General features: G+C 35.2%; 1 long non-coding RNA gene across 1 annotated transcript in view; it reads right to left on the bottom strand.

The window, feature by feature from the left end:
- Positions 1-11,711: 11,711 nt before the first annotated feature.
- The window catches only part of LOC141378418 (uncharacterized), a 93,957-nt gene continuing 88,244 nt past the window's right edge, over positions 11,712-17,424 (bottom strand). Inside the window, exon 3 of the long non-coding RNA XR_015513818.1 lies at positions 11,712-13,321. This is a non-coding gene — a long non-coding RNA (uncharacterized LOC141378418). The remainder of the gene's footprint in view (positions 13,322-17,424) is intronic.

Consider the following 17,424-nt stretch of genomic DNA (forward strand, 5'->3'; position numbering starts at 1 on the left):
ACACATCTCTCCAAACAATTTTTCTACTACCCTTACTTCAGGGGTGCACAAACTTGGTCCTGGAGGGCCGCTATTCTGCAAAGTTTAGTTCCAACCTCGATCAGACACACTTAAGCTAGCTAATCAAGCTCCCACTAGGCTTTCTAGAAACATCCATGCAGATGTGTTGAGGCAAGTTGGAGCTAAAATCTGCAGGACACTGGCCCTCCAGGACTGAGTTTGGACATCCCTGCCTTACTTGATAGGAGTTGTCGGCACTGGAAATCTGCAACTGACATTATGAACACCCTAAGACATCGACCCTTGTGGTAAGAGCAGGTGATGGCTCTGCAGTAAGTTCACCCTTTATCTTCACCCTTTACTCTCCCAATGACACCTTTGCACCTTTCTTTGAGAGTGTATCCACAAGCAGGACAGTTTGCTAATTTGGTACCTTTCACCACTGCAGACCATGAAAGTTAAATAATATCATACTGTACTGTTCTGACCTGTACTAATAACTGTAGCCAATAAAAGTACCAGCCGGGTACAAATAATATTACCTCTGGTACTAATATGCACTCTTTTGGGGGGATGTAAGATGTCCTCTTGAGGTAATTGACCAAGTGAGAGACTGCTGTAGCCCTTAAGGAACAATTTAGCAGGTTATTAGTACTTAAGAGTTACTTAGTGAAGTGAGTATTATCAAGTATGGTTTTACTCATACTTGAAATTAATCCTCTACTTTTTACCTGTCCAAGTGCACACACACATTATGAGTGAGGAGCACCGTGTGAACACACACTAAGAGCAGTGAGCCCCAGGGAGCAATTAGGGGTTAGGTGCCTTGCTCAAGGGCACCTCAACTGGGTATCAAAGATGAGAATTCTAGGTCATTTGCTCCCCCCCACCCATTTTCAATTCCTGCTGGGATTGGGAATCGAACCTGTAACCTTTGGATTACAAGTTCAAACCAAGATCATTAGGGCATAACATTCTCCTAAGCAGACCCCTCCTAATATCTGCTCCCATATTACGCTTTTAAAAAAAAAAAAAAAAAAAAAAAAAAAAAAAAAACTTTAATACTTTTGTATTAATGTGAACAAGGGCGTGGAATTGGCATGGACTAAGGGGACGTGTCCCTACCAATAACTTAATTGACTTAAAATAAAATAATGCTCCATCAACTCTTGGTAACCTACATGTGCACAAAGTCAAGTTTGCCATGACAAGTTCACCATAATACTATTAACCAAGGCTGTGCAGTTAATCGAAATTTGACTTCGATTTTGGCCTCCATGATTATGAAAAACCATAATTGGAATAAAACTGTTAGACTGCATCACACACCTCTCTAAATTTTTCTACATTCATACCTCTTCAAAGCTCAACTGCAGTAAAATCATGTAAATTGACTTCTGCAGCATTGGACGTGATTGTTATTTGTATTATTGAGTGTTTGTTTAATAATATTAATTAATTTATTCATGTTTTAAAGCATAAGAATTTGTGCTGTTTAATGCATGAACTCTAGGGATGGATGCCCCCAACAATGTTAGGAGCATATATATATATATATATATATATATATATATATATATATATATATATATATATATATATATATATATATATATATATATATATATATATATATATTAGGGCTGTCAAAATTAGCTTGTTAACGCACATGATTCATTTTAAATATTTAACGACTAAAAAAAATCAAGCAGTTTTCCTGTTGTGACTGACGTGTGTTTAGTGATGGCGCGTGCATAGAGGCAACCTATGGGCCTTGGGCAACAGAATAGTGAGAGAACACCCCGGTCCTCACTTTTATCCGCTACACCCACCCCCTCCCTCACAGTCCTTACTTTCATCTGCGATCTGGTCACTTTCGGGTTGAGGGCAGCATGATTGCTGTTTTGCTAGAGTGCCAGTTCAGCTGGCTCCGACCGTGTGTGTGTTTAACGTGCAAAGAAATTTGGATAAGACCAAGGACCCACTTTTAGAAAGAAAGTTTCAGTATAAAACAATTAATGTCACATCACCAGGCTATCCTGAGTTTTATGCAATTCTGGGTGTTTCATTTTTAATCTTTAGACTTTACTTGCAGTTCAGCAATTTACTTTTATTTAGCATGCAGTATTTTCATTTAGGATGTTTTAATGGTATTTGATACCGCATGACGAATGGAGAGAACAACCTCCGCATTTCGGGATCCGCGTGATCCTTTAAGGTAATCAAAAATTACTGCTTACAGTACATGTTAGGCCCTTAATCAGTATTAAAAGCGGAGTATTGGTGTCGATGTAAATGTACTCAGTGAAAAGGGGCAAGCTGTCAAAGACAACCCTATTCTCTGCGTTTAAGCTGCTGTCATGAGCCCTCACATTTCATAAGTGTGATGTGTTTCCCCATACATGCGATTTTTTTTGTAAAGTGTCTGCTTTATGTTGCTGTGTCAGAATCCTTGCTTGTAAAATATGGCCGTACTTTGGAATGCTTAGTTTAATCAAATTTGATGTACATGATCGTGCGTGTTAATAAATCTGAAGGTATCCCTCCCTCGCTCACCACATGCGCTGTACTGGGCATGTTGCTTGTGTCTGTGTGTTTGTGTGTTGTAGTCCACTTAGAATATAACATGTAACTCATTTTTGTTTGTTATTGACATTGATTATTTTGAAATTCAAATGGCTCTTACTTGCCTGTGTTTTTGTTTCTAAAATAAATACGGCGTTTCGTGATTAATCATGATTAAATAAAAAAAAATGTGACTTACTACTATTTTTTTTATAATTAGACAGCCCTAATATATATATATATATATGTGTGTGTGTGTGTGTGTGTGTGTGTGTGTGTGTGTGTGTGTGTGTGTGTGTGTGTGTGCAAATTAAGCCCAGTAACATTTCTTTGTCCATTACATTTCCTATTTTTGATGTAAAACACATATGAAAATTTGTCCTGTTTTTAATATATTGTGCTTCAGATGAATAATGAATATCATCCTTTGGGATTTCTGCCTTGGTGACTTCTCTTCTAGTCAAGAAATTCCATAGAGAATCCAAGCTAGCTTTCTCTCTTTATCGTTTCTTTGTAGTATCATCTTTGTTCATCAGTTTTAATCTGACTGTCTTGTTGTATTCTGTGCAATAGACTGAGTTCCAATACAGTGAACAATTAGCAATATGCTTTTTGGAAACATGAATTTTAATTAATTTCTTAAAGTATGTTTGGTTATGGCTGATCAATGTACTGTATTAGATCCTTAAATCCTTAACTATTCCTAAGATTTCTTAAAATCAACCATTTTTGTTTGCGATTTGCATGAGTCTTTAAACCTTTTTCTAAACTATTAGGGGACAAAAAAAAATGAAAGGTGGCACTGTAGCCCAATAGGCAGCACTGTCACCTCACAGCAAGAAGGTTGCTGGTTTGAGCCTTGGCAGGGTCAGTTGGCATTTCAGTGTGGAGTTAGCATGTTCTCCCCGTGTTGGTGTGGGTTTCCTCCAGATGCTTTGGTTTCCCTCAGAGTCCAAAGACATGCACTATAGGTGAATTGAACAAGCCAAATTGTCCGTAGTGTATATGTGTGAATGTGTATGGGTGTTTCTCAGTTATGGGTTGCAGTTGGAAGGACATTAGCTGCATAAAACATATGCTGGATAAATTGGCGATTCATTTTACTGTGGCGACTTCTAATTAATAAAGGGACTAAGCCGAAAAGAAAATGAATGAATGAAAATAAACACATTTCTCACAAGAGTCACATTTACTCAGTAGAACTGCCAATTCCTCTGACTATTTCTTTAAGGAGTGTTAAAGGATATGAATTCAATCATGGGCTAATGCACAGATAATCTGCACCCCATTATAAGATACCTTATATAAAAATAACAATAATTAAACATCTGCTTTATTGCAATTAGCTCCACTTGTATGAAGTGAGAATGCCCAGCAGCAGAGGACTTCAGGCCGTCTTCGGTGTACGTCCCGAATGATATATTGTGAATAATCAAGATCATTATCTCTGCCATCAACAGTGTTTTTCCAGTGGAACTGCTATAAAAACACCCTTTTAATTGGGCCTCTAATTACATGGGGGAACAAATGCTCACTAATAACCTAAAAAAAAAAAAAGAAAAAAAAAGAAAACTAGTAGTAGAATAGAAAGGCATTGTATAATGAAGAGGAGGTTTGGTAAGGCCGCTAATTAATTTTCCCTCTCTTTGACCCTACTTTTAAAACAAATTTTAGCCAAAGATTTCTTGGGTTAAAGTATAAAACATGATGTCTGACTTCACTGTGAATTGTGGAAGGTTTAACTAAGTAAAACACATTAAACAGGGTTGGAGAGCATTTAGTGGTTGGAAAAAAAAATCATTCCCACTCTCTTTTATGGACTAGAGGGCTCAAGCAATCCCAAAGCCATAAAGCACTGTAAATCCCAGGTTAACGTTAGTGTATAATCTATAATGATATTAGTGAGCTCTGCTCTGATAGTAAATACCAAGGTGAGTTGCTGGGCTCATGATTTGTTAGCATTTGAACCTCTGCTGAAAAATAAACTCCCCTTGATAGAGAGATGTATCCGAGGTCTTTTTTACATTGAAAATAAATACAGTTGAAACTAGAATTATTAACCTCCCTTTTGAAATGTACTGTTTTTTAATATTTTCCAAATGATGTTTAACAGAGATAGAAAATTTTCACAGTATGTCTGATAATATTTTTTTTTTCTTCTGGAAATATCTTATTTGTTTTATTTCAGCTAAAATAAAAGCAGTCTTTAATTGTTTTTTAAATGATTTTAAGGTCAAAGTGATTAGCCCCTACATATTTATATAGATAGTCTACATATACCTAGTAAAATAACTAGTAAAATATTAATTGCTGTCATCATGGCAAAGATAAAATAAATTAGTTATTATGAATTAGTTATTAAAACTATTATGTTTAGAAACGTGTTAAAAAAAAAAAAAAAAAACGTCTCTCCGTTAAACAAAAATTGGGGAAAAAAATAAATAGAGGAGGGCCAAATAATTCAGGGGGTTTAATGATTCTGATTTCAAGTATATTTATATCTTTATTTTGACATATGAAAATAAGCTATTCATGTTACTTATTGCAGTAAAGACACACTATGTACTTTTTTTTAGCTATTCAGAAAACACTAGAACAGTTTGCTGTCTTGTGTACATATTTCTTCCCAAATATTTCAAAGAATGTTCAGCAGGTGCAATGATATTAGTCCCTTCGTGACCAGCACTACTTTTTGTGCGGAAGTTAGCTGAGTTCATGGAATTTAGGAATCAAAGCGCTTGATTTTTATGCCAGAACGAGAGAAAATAGGAACTTTTAATTTTCAGTCAGTCTTAGTACACTTTGTAACTACAGAAGAGACAATTATTAAATAAGACAATTATCTAAATTCTTTATTAATTTTTGGGCAAGATGCTAATGGTCTAATCTGATTCAATAATTTATGCTAAGCCTAGCTAGAGGTGCTCTCGCCAGACCCAGTTTTTATTTTCAATTCAATTTGTTATTTCTGTAGCGCTTTTACAATGTAGATTGTGTCAAAGCAGATTAACAAAAGTTCTAGTAAGGCAAAGCAAGTTTATTTATATTGCACATTTCATACAAATTGGCAATTCAAAGTGCTTTACATGAACAGGAATAAAAGAGACAAGTACAAGAAAATAAAAACAAATAATAAAAGTGATTACAAACAAATAAAAACAGATTAACAGATTAAATGTGTTAAAACAGGTTATAAAAGAATAAAAATGAAAATAAAGACATAATAGTGCAATCTGTCGGACGAAGATCAGAGCTCATTCAGTAAAGGCACAGCTAAACAGATGTGTTTTAGTAAAATTAAATTGTGTCAGTGCAGTCTCCAGAGTTTAAGTTCAATTTAGTTTAGTTCAGTGTGGTTTACATTTCACTTCTGAAAGTCCAAACACTGAAGAGCAAATCCATCAATGCGCAGCTTCACAAGTCCCAAACAAAGCAAAACAGTGACGACAGTTGCGAGGAGCAAACTTCACCAATTGACCAAAGTGGAAAAAAAAAAAAAAAAAACTCCAGAGAAAGGTTGACCATTTTTCCTCTGGCCAACTTGAAGTCAACTCAAGTCAAGAGTTTTATTTGTCACATACACAATAATACAAAGTATTACCAGCAGTAAAACGTAGGTCAGGTCCGCTTCAAAGTCTGAAGGCTGAAGAACACTGGGCATTCATTGTGGAGAAGCTGCAGGTTTGAGTAGGTCACCGGTGGGTGTTCAGGTTCGTGCACGGGATCAATGCGGAGACTTGTCTGTCGTTCGTTAGGCTCTCCACTCCTCCATGTCCACCACAGCATCTGCTTAGGATACGGCCTGGTCTAGGATTATGGAGACCTCGGGATAATGAAAACATAAGTGTAGATGCTGTTCAAATTATGATGTCTTTTGGAAAGTATTCCCGGCTGACCCATTGATCAACTGTATAGATTCAAAAATATAACAACAAAAGTTAAAAACTAACAAAACTTAAGTGGTCCTTTCAAAGCATTGTCGCTTCAGCTTATCTTTAAACAAATGTATACGCCATTGTGGATCATCTAGACATTGAGATTTAGGAAATGGAATTAATACATTTCATTGCTCGCTGGATACCTGACTTTAGGAACACACCAAGCAGATTTTTGTATTATTTTGAAGCATAAACACCTTTAAACTGAGCTTTGAATATTCCAAAGTTTTTTTCTGTGGTGCTAAAACCTAAAGAAGTCAGAGTTGCTGCTGGTCATCTACATTCAAGAGGAGGTGCTTTCGATATAGTAGTTAAACATTAAGCTTAAATGTATTTACATTTTTTTTTAACATCAGTTAAATGGGTAAAACTGGTAGTTTCACATGTTCCATGCACTTACTGTACTATAATAATTACTATAAATTATGCTCATTTACATCTAACTAACCCAGATCCTACACTGTAAACACAGTATTACAAAGCACTTAACTGGAATATGAACTGTATTTTACTGTAGGACAGATATGAAGTGTGTTACTGTATTTTAAATTTGCATTTAAAAAAAATACTGTATATTTTACAGTAAAGGTATACATATAATTCATCGTAAATACATGTACTGTAAGATAAATAGTGCTGTAAATGTAAATACAGTATTTTTTGCTGTATTGATTGATTTACAGAAAGTTACTGGTGAACTGCTGCCAGTAAGTTGCTGTAGATTTTACAGGATTTATTTTATTTGTGATTATTTATTTATTGCAGAACAAAGCCAGCATACATGGCTAGCAACAACTATATACAAGCTAGGGTTTGCATTATATGAAAATACATAAAGCCATTAAAAATACTAGTAATAGTAAAATAAAAACAATGAAATAATAAATGAATAACAATACAGAGGAAAAGAAAAACTCTGGGGGTGAGAATTATCTAGTTATTATATAAGAAATGTTCTCAATAAAATCAGACCATGCTTTGATTGTATGGGGTTTAGCTCTGTTAATTCTAGCTGTAGAACATTCAAACAGAACATTATTTTTTGTTCAATAAGGCACATTTTTATCCGCTGGGAATGTGGGTTCGTGCCATACTTTAAATATAACCTTCTTGGCTGCAGTTAGTGCAGTTTGAAATATCCTGCATTGGGAAGTGTTTAAGTTTAGATCATACTCATCATTTAATAAACAGATGTTGGGTAATACCTTATCCCAAAATGTACTGATAAGTGGACATTCAAATACATATGCTTATATATCCCCACAGAGTTAGAATTACACAGTGTTCAAAAAGGTGTAGGTAACCGCTTCGTCCGGTGTAGCACATATGGAGTTGCACAAGCCTTGTAGATCTCTTTATTGTGTATAAGTTGATGGGCAGGATTCTTAGACATCACCTGGATACTCAACACAATCTCACGGCAATTTGTAACTTTTTAATTTAGTGGCTAATTCGTACGAATTCATACGATCTAATACGTACATTTTAGTATGATTTGCTCATCCCCCAATGACGTTAGGGTTTAGGGGTGGGGTTAGGTGCCACGCCTCCTTTTTAAAATCAAACAATTTTGTATGACTGAACTCGTACGAATTCATATGAATTAGCCACTAAACTGCCAAAATGTAAAATACTTATGTATTCTCGTGAGATAAGGCTGTATTTTACAGAGTATTGTTAACAGTGTAACCCACATTCTAACCCCAACCGTACACTTAAATACATGTAATTAATTAATATTACTTAGTAGCTAAATTAATAGTTACACTGTAACTGCATCACCTGAAATGAAAAAGTACTATTAAATGCACAATTTTAGAGCCTTTTTCTGGGAATGGTTTTTAAACTTGACTTTATGATAAATTGCTTCCCACACTGTCTGCCCTTGCCTGCACGCAGCTCATTAATAAAGGCAAAGGCCAGGTCTGTGTATTTGAGTGAGACTGTGGATAGCACATGTGTATTAAAACCAATTTTCATTTTTCCTCACTCTTATTTTTTCGAATTGGACTGTTGTAAGAAGGGGTGCAACAATACAGACTTCTCAAGGTTCAGTTTGGTATTTCGGTTTTAGGGTTTTGGTACGGTTCGATATATGATGTGTTCAGTAAAAAGGCACTGTAAATTAATAACAAAATACCACAAACTTAAACCTCTACAAGCAAAATACAACACAAAATTAATACAATATGATTCATTCATTCATTTTCCTTGGGCTCTATTTAAGAGGTCACCAAAGCGAAATGAAACGTCACGTATTCCAGCATAGGATTTACGCAGTCTTTCCATCTTCATCTAGTATTGGGAAACACTCATACACACTTATTTACACACACTACGGCTTATTTAGGCCCCGTTTACACTAATGCGTTTTAGTTTGAAAACGCAAACGTTTTGCTACGGTTACGCCATCCGTCCACACTACGCCGGAGTTTTCGAGTGCCGTAAACGGAAAGTTTTGGAAACGCTGGAGAGGCCGTTTTCATTCTAAAACGCTGCTGCTCCATCTCAGTGTGGATGAAGGAAAACGGAGGCATCTGAAAACGGAGGCGGGGCAGCCGAGATTCGCTAGCTGATTGGGGCTTTTGTGTCATTGCGTATCCTTCCCTTATTCGTCAAGCCCCTATCGCATGACTATAACACACGGCTTTAACGTTACCGGAAGACAACAGACCAGCCTTCGCTGTAAACAACAACATGAACACAGAAATGAGAGCGTTGTTTGCACTATTGTCTGTTTTAGGCGCCATTGTGCAGTTAAACTCTGCCTATTTATACAATATAGTAAAGATAATAATAGTTATAGGCATGTACCAAACAGTAGTTTTCAAATTATTGGTCATAACTTAGGCTTATTTTGTGCATCAAATTCAGCTGTTCAGATATGAGCGCTTTTCAGATTTCCTGGTTTAAGCAAGTTTGAAGGCAAGTGATTTTGAGGGAGTCAGAAAAGTCCCACGTGCGCTCACCCTCTGACATATGGCTGATGGTAACTTTCATTTTCTTGTGACGGTATTTCCTTATTTTAGTGCTCATGGATGGGGAATTTACTCACGGGACGCTGTGTTTTAGTGCATGGACTTGCATAAAATGCACAGCGCCAGTTCAGAGAGTACAGTAATTAAAAGAACTGTCGAAGTGCAAAATAAAATGTGGTCCCACTTTATATTAAGTGGCCTTAACTAATATGTACTGACACAGGAATTAATAGTTTACTATAATGTACTTATTGTGTAAATACATGTATTTACTGTGTACTTATGCTTGATTAAATACCAGTATGTAATTACATCTGTAATTAACTTTTGTAATTACATTTGTAAATACAATGTTGACCATCCCTTACACCTTAATCCACCCTTAAACCTACCCATACCACCAAATCTGTCCATAACCCAACCTCTATCCCAACTCAAGAGCACCACAAGTGTTCTCAAATACATTATGAACACAGTAAGTACATTGTATTTATTTTCTGATGGAAGTACATAGTAGTTAAGGCCACTTAATATAAAGTGGGACCTAAAATGTTTACATTTTATTGCAAAACCATAATATCCATGTGTGTATTGAACCATGGAAGTCATTCCGAATGGTTCAATATTATACAGAGGATTGTGGCATCCCTAGTTGTAAGTATGGCAATGCGATACATGCATCAATTATTTTCTAATCACAATCACACAGTATTGCTTTCTCATTTATGCAGAGGGGTTGCCAATATGCACCACTGCTCTGATGTTTCCAGAGATGTTTGCTATTGTGCCAGGAAGAAAGAATCAGCCCCTCTGAGAATAGGTTGGGTAACTTTTTTTTTTTCCTCAGTTCTTGGTGAGCCTTTGAAAAACTGTTTGTTGGGGAAGGGGTGTCCTTCACTTCAACGCCTGTGCCATCACTGCTGAATTTAATTATCATTACATTTAATTCTTTGTTTCTCTCTCTTTATTTTCCCTTTTCTGAAGAGGGTGCTTAATTTAAAAAGCTCTAATCTTAAATGAAACGGAAATTGACAGTTATTATTTGATGTGCGCAGGAATGAAAGACAAACAATAATGAATGAAGAATGAGGAAAGTTTTGATGTTTCTGAGACAGACATGTGAAGTAGAAGCTCAGTCCTGACATACTGTTTGAATTCAAGGCAGCTCACAAGATAACATTACAATTTCTGAGTGAAAAAAAAAAAATGTAAGCAATATATTTTACTAGAGATCCCTAATTAAATATATATTTTTTTTATTAGAAGTGCTTTAATATGTTTGTCACAATTCATAAATCCACTAAGCTTGTTTTCTATGACAGTGATTTTCAACCGGTGGGATTCAGTAATCCAGCAGGTGGGCTTTCAGATAGCTTAATATTAACTCTCAATGTTTCACTATAATTTTCAGATTTCAGAAAGTAATAGACTTTCTCGTGTTACGTGATTGATTACTCCAAACTTGGTGCAAAAACAGCTTCATGATCGCGTCTGAGACAGGTACATGCAAGTCTGTTCATTCACAAACAGCGAGAAGTGAAAGTGAAATTCTCTCTTTGTGTATTTTTTGTGTGAACAATTTAATATATCCACATAGCTGTCCAAATTAATGTCCTCAGAGTGTTTTATAAAGGACGCAAGGTTCAGTGGTGTTTCTGCGATAGACTGTAAAATAAACGTGAACATGTGCTTCAGACGCGGTCTGGTGGAGCTGTTCACTGTTTCTGACAACCATTTCCCAATAATATACCGCTGCAAACTCAACCACCATCAGATTGACAGTTTGTATGTTTATTTTAAATAGGAGATATTTAAATATAGTATTATAAAATATTTATTATTAATAAATATTAAATACAATATTAAAATATTTTTTTATAAAATATAAAAACAAAAAAAATGTAAAAATAAAGATAAAAATAAAATAGAAAGAACAACAAATGTATATATTTTAGTTAATAAATGAATATTTAAATGAGCATTTCATAGAAACATTTTAGAGAAAATATCAGACAGGTGGACCAAAAATTTATCAGAAAAAGAAGTGCGTCTCGAAGTGAAAAAAAGGTTGAGAACCCCTGTTCTATGTCACTTTGAAATAAAACTTATTGTATTTACAAAACTCCTTTTAAGATTAAGATAAATTACAAGTGATAGGAATCAGTGGCAAAGTTGAATTGAGTCTCATCTGCTCCCTATGCTGCATTTCATTCTTTTTTTTTTATTATTTCCATTTAATCATTTACAGTGTTTATTAAACATTTTTATATTTTTTTTTACAGCTGAAAATGGTTTTGTTGATTAAACATTGATTTATTGCTTGAGTGACTGATTCATTGACTGATGTGGAAACCACAATGCACTTTTGAATGAATGGTAATATTCAGATTTTGTCCATGCTTTCTTTTCTAAAACCAAATGATTTTGCGTTCTGAACTGATCCAAGTTTGGATCGATGATAGTGATTAAATCAGTATTATCAGTGCACGTTTCTTAGCAACAAACCTGCATAAACATCCATAGCCACTAAATTAAAAAGTTACGAAATGCCGTGAGATTGCGTTGCACTCTTAGCTCACATCATTCAAAAGAAAAGGTTCACATTGTCCCTTTATAATATCAACAGACAGGACTGTTTTAGCAACTGACTAAACTTACAGGAGGACTGAGTAAAATTGTTTATACTTTATAATTAACATTCCCAACTCACAGCAATACAACTTTAAAATGAGTACAATTGTTTGTAAGCTACTTAGTACTTTATTATTATTATAATTTTCCATTTTCCATATCTGCAATGCCTGTATTTTGGCATTTTTTTGCAGTCCACTTAGAATCCATTTTTTGCTTTATTGGCATTGATTGTTTTAAAATTCAAATAGCACTAACATGCCTGTGTTTTAATTTCTGTGTTAAATATGGCAGTCAAGCCAGGATCTTGATGGTTTATTGTGGGTGTGTTGTTTACATGAAGAAATCTGTGTTACAAGTCACACAAACATTCTAATAAACAATTATATTTAGAATTTAAATAGTTTTTGTTTTGCATTTACATTAATTTTACATTTGAAGAGCCAAAGTGACAAATTTCAGTCTTTTAAATGTGATTAATCGCGATTAATCACAATTAATTTTCAAGTAAGGTGCGATTAATTAGTGAAACATGCCATTACAAGAAGGTATTGAATTATGAGAACACTGTTGGACATGATGTCAACAATTTCAAAAAAATCATAAATCAAACAGAATAAAGTAAAACTGTACACAGTTTCTTGTGAGGATTGGGTTTATAGGGGTGGTGACATAGAGAATAAAATTTAAACATTATTTAAACCATTGAAACCAATGTAATGTCCCCACAATTCACAATAACAAATGTGTGTGTGTGTGTGTGTGTGTGTGTGTGTGTGTGTGTGTGTGTGTATGTTTGTGTGTATGTGTGTCATTTACCAAACATATTCTTGTGAAATGCCAATTTCTCAACTCATTTCATAGCACTACAAACTATTGGCTCCCGAAATGGCATACGTTGACCTTTGCTCAGATATCTGGACATCTCGAACCTTTAATTGGACCATACAATCAAATTCTAGCACAAATGGCAGTGCAATCGCAGCTCAAAGTATCAAATCTTTCATTCTCTCTGAGATGCAGGTCTTTGAACATATTCAAGTCCACGTCTTCCAGCCAGCCAATAAGCTCCTTCCCCAGGTTCAGCCCGAAAGGGGATCCTTTCTCCCAGAATGCCTCTCTTCACCGGGACGCAGCTGGAGAGAGCAGATAAGAGAGGCATGCAGGGTCTCTGGCTCTCAGTCATACCACTGAAGGGAGGAGAAAGAGCTGTAAAATAGGAGACAGAGAGAAATGGGAGAAGGGAAAAGTCAGAATTGGAAACCTACAGCATTAATTATCACTAAATTGTCAGCTGTTCAATTATTATTATTTTTTTCTGTACAATTTAAAAGATGTCAGGTTCCACACAATCCCTTCATATTTTCCAAAACAAAAAATAATTAAGTTAACTTATTCATTTTTACAAATATAAGTGAATTGAACATAAAAAAGTTGTTCCCCAAAAATCAGAATTGAGAGTGTTTGTTTCACCTCATTTTGAATAAGTAGTTTGAGCAAGCAGCAAATCCCAAATCACATACTTATGCACTACTCTACCCCATTTTGTAGTATAAATAGTGTAAGTAGTGCAATCACACTGAAAACTCTAAAAAATAATAAGTGCACTTGAATTACCCGGATGATGCACTCATTCAACTGGTAAAATGAAGTGTGGAATATTGGACAGTTCACGCACTCAACGGACGATGCTTTGCTCAAGTAGTGGAAAGGGCAGAGCTTTCGGGCACTGATGTTGGATTACTTCAGTTATTTTAAATACATACATTTAAATGCATAAGTGCATAGTGTATAGTGTGCCATTTGGGACGCAGCTAAGATTCTGCTACAATCATTGTTAAGAGCTTATGAAAAGAGAAACTACTTTGTCATGTTGTTGCTTAACAGTCTGTATGTTTATGTGGACAGCAATACTCTAATATTAACATGATCAAGGCAATACTCTGATCTAGAATGTATACAGAAAATTCAAATTACTTTATTCCAGATGAAGTTGCACTTAGAGTAAACACAAATCAAATTAGGTTAATTTATGTTTTATGTATTAATATTATGTTCATTTATTAATTTATGTAAATCAAGAGTTTTCCCAATTTAGTTGCATTTTTGAGTGCAGTAAAGACTTCTGCAGACCTTAATAAGACTAGTACCATTGTGTAGGATTTTTTGCGCCTCATTTTGCCATATTTTACACACATGGCATTGGTCAACAGCTTGATCCCAAAGAAAAGAGCAATATCATACACTCAAAATATTGGTGTGCTTCTTGGTCAAACAGTTTATTTAAATGAGCTGTAGCATTACGATTCTTGAGATTTTTTGGGACAACTTAAAGGGCCATGAAACCCCCCACTTTTTGTTCAGGTCTACCTCAGAATTTTTTTCAAAAGATGCGTGATAATGGGCGTGAAGCTCCGCGAGCAAAGGGCATGAGTGGGTGTGGCCAGCAGACCAGGGAAGAAGGAGGGGAGCTAACAACTGTTGTCAGTTAGCTCAAAATGAGACGCAAGGAGATGCATGATTTTATGGTTTACAAAGTTAAAATGCAAATAAATAAAGAGTAATTTAATGCCCTGCTACATTTGTTATTTATTATTTCATATACAGATAATCCCAATTTATATCTTTTAAAGATAATCGTGTTCATATAAACACTATGAATGGGGACTTTTCCCTAAATCCCTGGGTCTGAATCATAGGTCTGGATGCAGACTCAGTGCAGCAGGTCTCTTGCCCAGTCTATTTTAACCATTAGCCCTGTTGGTAATCTAGAGGATTTAGGTGAACACAGCAGCACGGCGATTTGTCTAAATGTGAACAAACTCCTCATAAAAGACAACGTCCGCCATTCTTCAATTCTCGTACTGCTCTCCCGACAAAAATGCTTTCTGCACACAAACAGCTTTGCTGTATCGGCCCTGACAGCATCGCGGGGAAAGACATGCAACAAACCCCATGGATCATGGAAACAAACACATACAAACCTTCATGAACAGCTAAATACTGTGTGCCGTGGGTCCGTGTGTCACACCTATGCACTGGCAGGTCTGCCTTACCTTCGGAAAGCACGTGCAGTCATGAATAATAAAGATGCCGGCTCTTCTCATAGGATAAGAAAACTCAGGTATGAATAATAATGAGAAACCGACGCGTCATCTTTGCACTTGCAGTTTTGCGCTACATCGCAGACTTTGATCCAACCCCAAAAATCATTTTAAACCCAGAAACTGAAATTAGCTGACAAAAGCTCAAAATTATCCTATTTTTCCCATAATTAAAGCTGACAGGTGCTAACATTGTATTAACTGATGCTCAACACACACAAGTCTGTTAAAATCTCTAACAAAGTACTCAAGGGTTTTATGAACCTTTAATTGTTGTTACAGCTCGGCGTTTAGGGTGAAGATAAAAACAAAGTGCGGATCCAACAGCGTATAACAGAACTTTAATGAAATAACGATTTAACAAAAAACAAAACTAAGAAAAACAAGATCATGAACACACCAGCATCATAGAAGCAACAAATTAAAAAACCATGATCAGAGTGAAAAACAAACTAGAATATACGGTTCTCCTAATAATTAGAATGTTGACCACAGCTGTGTCTGTGTATGTGTTTGGCCTCATGCGCTTCAGCTGGGACCAGGGAGATTAGTGCAAGGCATGCTGGGAGTTGTAGTGTGTGATTATTATTTTATGTTCAATCCACTTAAATTAGTAAAAATAATTATTTTAACTTAATTGGTTGGTGTTGGGACAACATAAACAATTTTAAACACGTAAAAAAGCAAAAGTAATTTTTTGAGTGTAAAAAAAAAAAAAATAACTAGCCAAAACTGCACTTTAAAAATAATGTTTGGTCCAAAGTACTTTTTTAAAATTAAGCTGAAGCAACACAATTCTTGAGGTTTTATTTTTTTTATGTTTAATCCACAATTCCTTCCTGTTGTCCCAACCCAAACCGATTGTGTGGAACCCAGCATTTTTTTACACATGTATGAGGTACCCAGGGGCGCAACTGCACATTTACTGATGGGTATGCGGCTTCAACTTTTGCGCGCCCCCCTTCAATCCAACTATATTTTATAACAGGCAAGTGATAAAATGTGGAAAATATTTCCATCAATAAATTAAAGATATTTTTTCATAAAGATATCAATATGCTTAAAAAAAACAGTTTCGCAGTTCTGAACACAACTGAAATAGTTTGAAGTATAGTAAAAGGTATAATTACATTAAGCATGTTAAGTCACAAAGAAATGCATCTCATACCACCCCAAATTTCTTCTTAATTTATTTTCACTTACTAAATGATTATAGCACCTTGACTAGCCTTGCTTTTGGACTTTTTGTAGTACCATTGTCTAAACAAAATGATAGACATGGGAGTCCTAAAGGGCAAAAGAACATTGCAATTACTTCTCACATTCAGACTGAGGCAGAAGGTCTGTCTTTGCAAGAACAATTGACTGAAACTGCTAAAAGTGAAATAAAAAAGACTGTCAAATGTTTAGTGTAAAAAAACAGAAACAAACAGTGTGAAATGTTCTATTTAATTGAAATGTTATAACTTTGTTTGTAGCTAAAATTAAAATAGTTTTGAGCTAAGAAGTTACCAAAAGGCCTGATGAATCAATATGATACATAATAAATTCATAATAACATGTGGTATAAAAATGGGGGGAGGGGTGAAATTATTTTTCAATTTAATAAAATACAATATTATACGCGTATAAAATGCTAAATACATTTTTTTAACAAAAAAATATATATACATTATTTGAAACTTTTAATATGGATAATTTCAAAAATAGTTTTGGCACAATGGCGCCCCCCCCATGTGTGGCGCCCCTATGCACTGCACATACTGCATACCCCCTTTTTGCGCCACTGGAGGTACCATAACTATGTTAAACTGCTCTCTGGAAAGAATGACAGATTTCATCGCATGTGGACTTGATGTGTGCCATTAATCAATCAAATGTACAGCATATAAAATTGGAACAAGTAAGGAATACTCTAAAACCTCAATCACAAAATATCATTTACTATAGCAATTACCAATTCATCTAGGATTCTGCATTTTGACAACCTGCTCTTTTTTTATTTTTATTTTTTTAATGGACATGGCTGAGTAGCTGTGAGCGATTTGTATTAAAGCCCAATCAGTTTACTGTGTGTTTCAGGCCTTGGTGAGTCTTAATTAAAGTGCAGTGCCTCAGTAACTTACAAATCAATAAAGCATGGATGAATAAACCCCTTTGCCTTTCTAAGCTGAAAGGTACACATCAAAGAAAGCACGGACAAATAAA

The sequence above is a fragment of the Danio rerio genome, chromosome 17 (genome assembly GCF_052040795.2).
Source record: "Danio rerio strain M-AB ecotype USA chromosome 17, GRCz13ab, whole genome shotgun sequence".
NCBI lineage: Eukaryota > Metazoa > Chordata > Actinopteri > Cypriniformes > Danionidae > Danio > Danio rerio.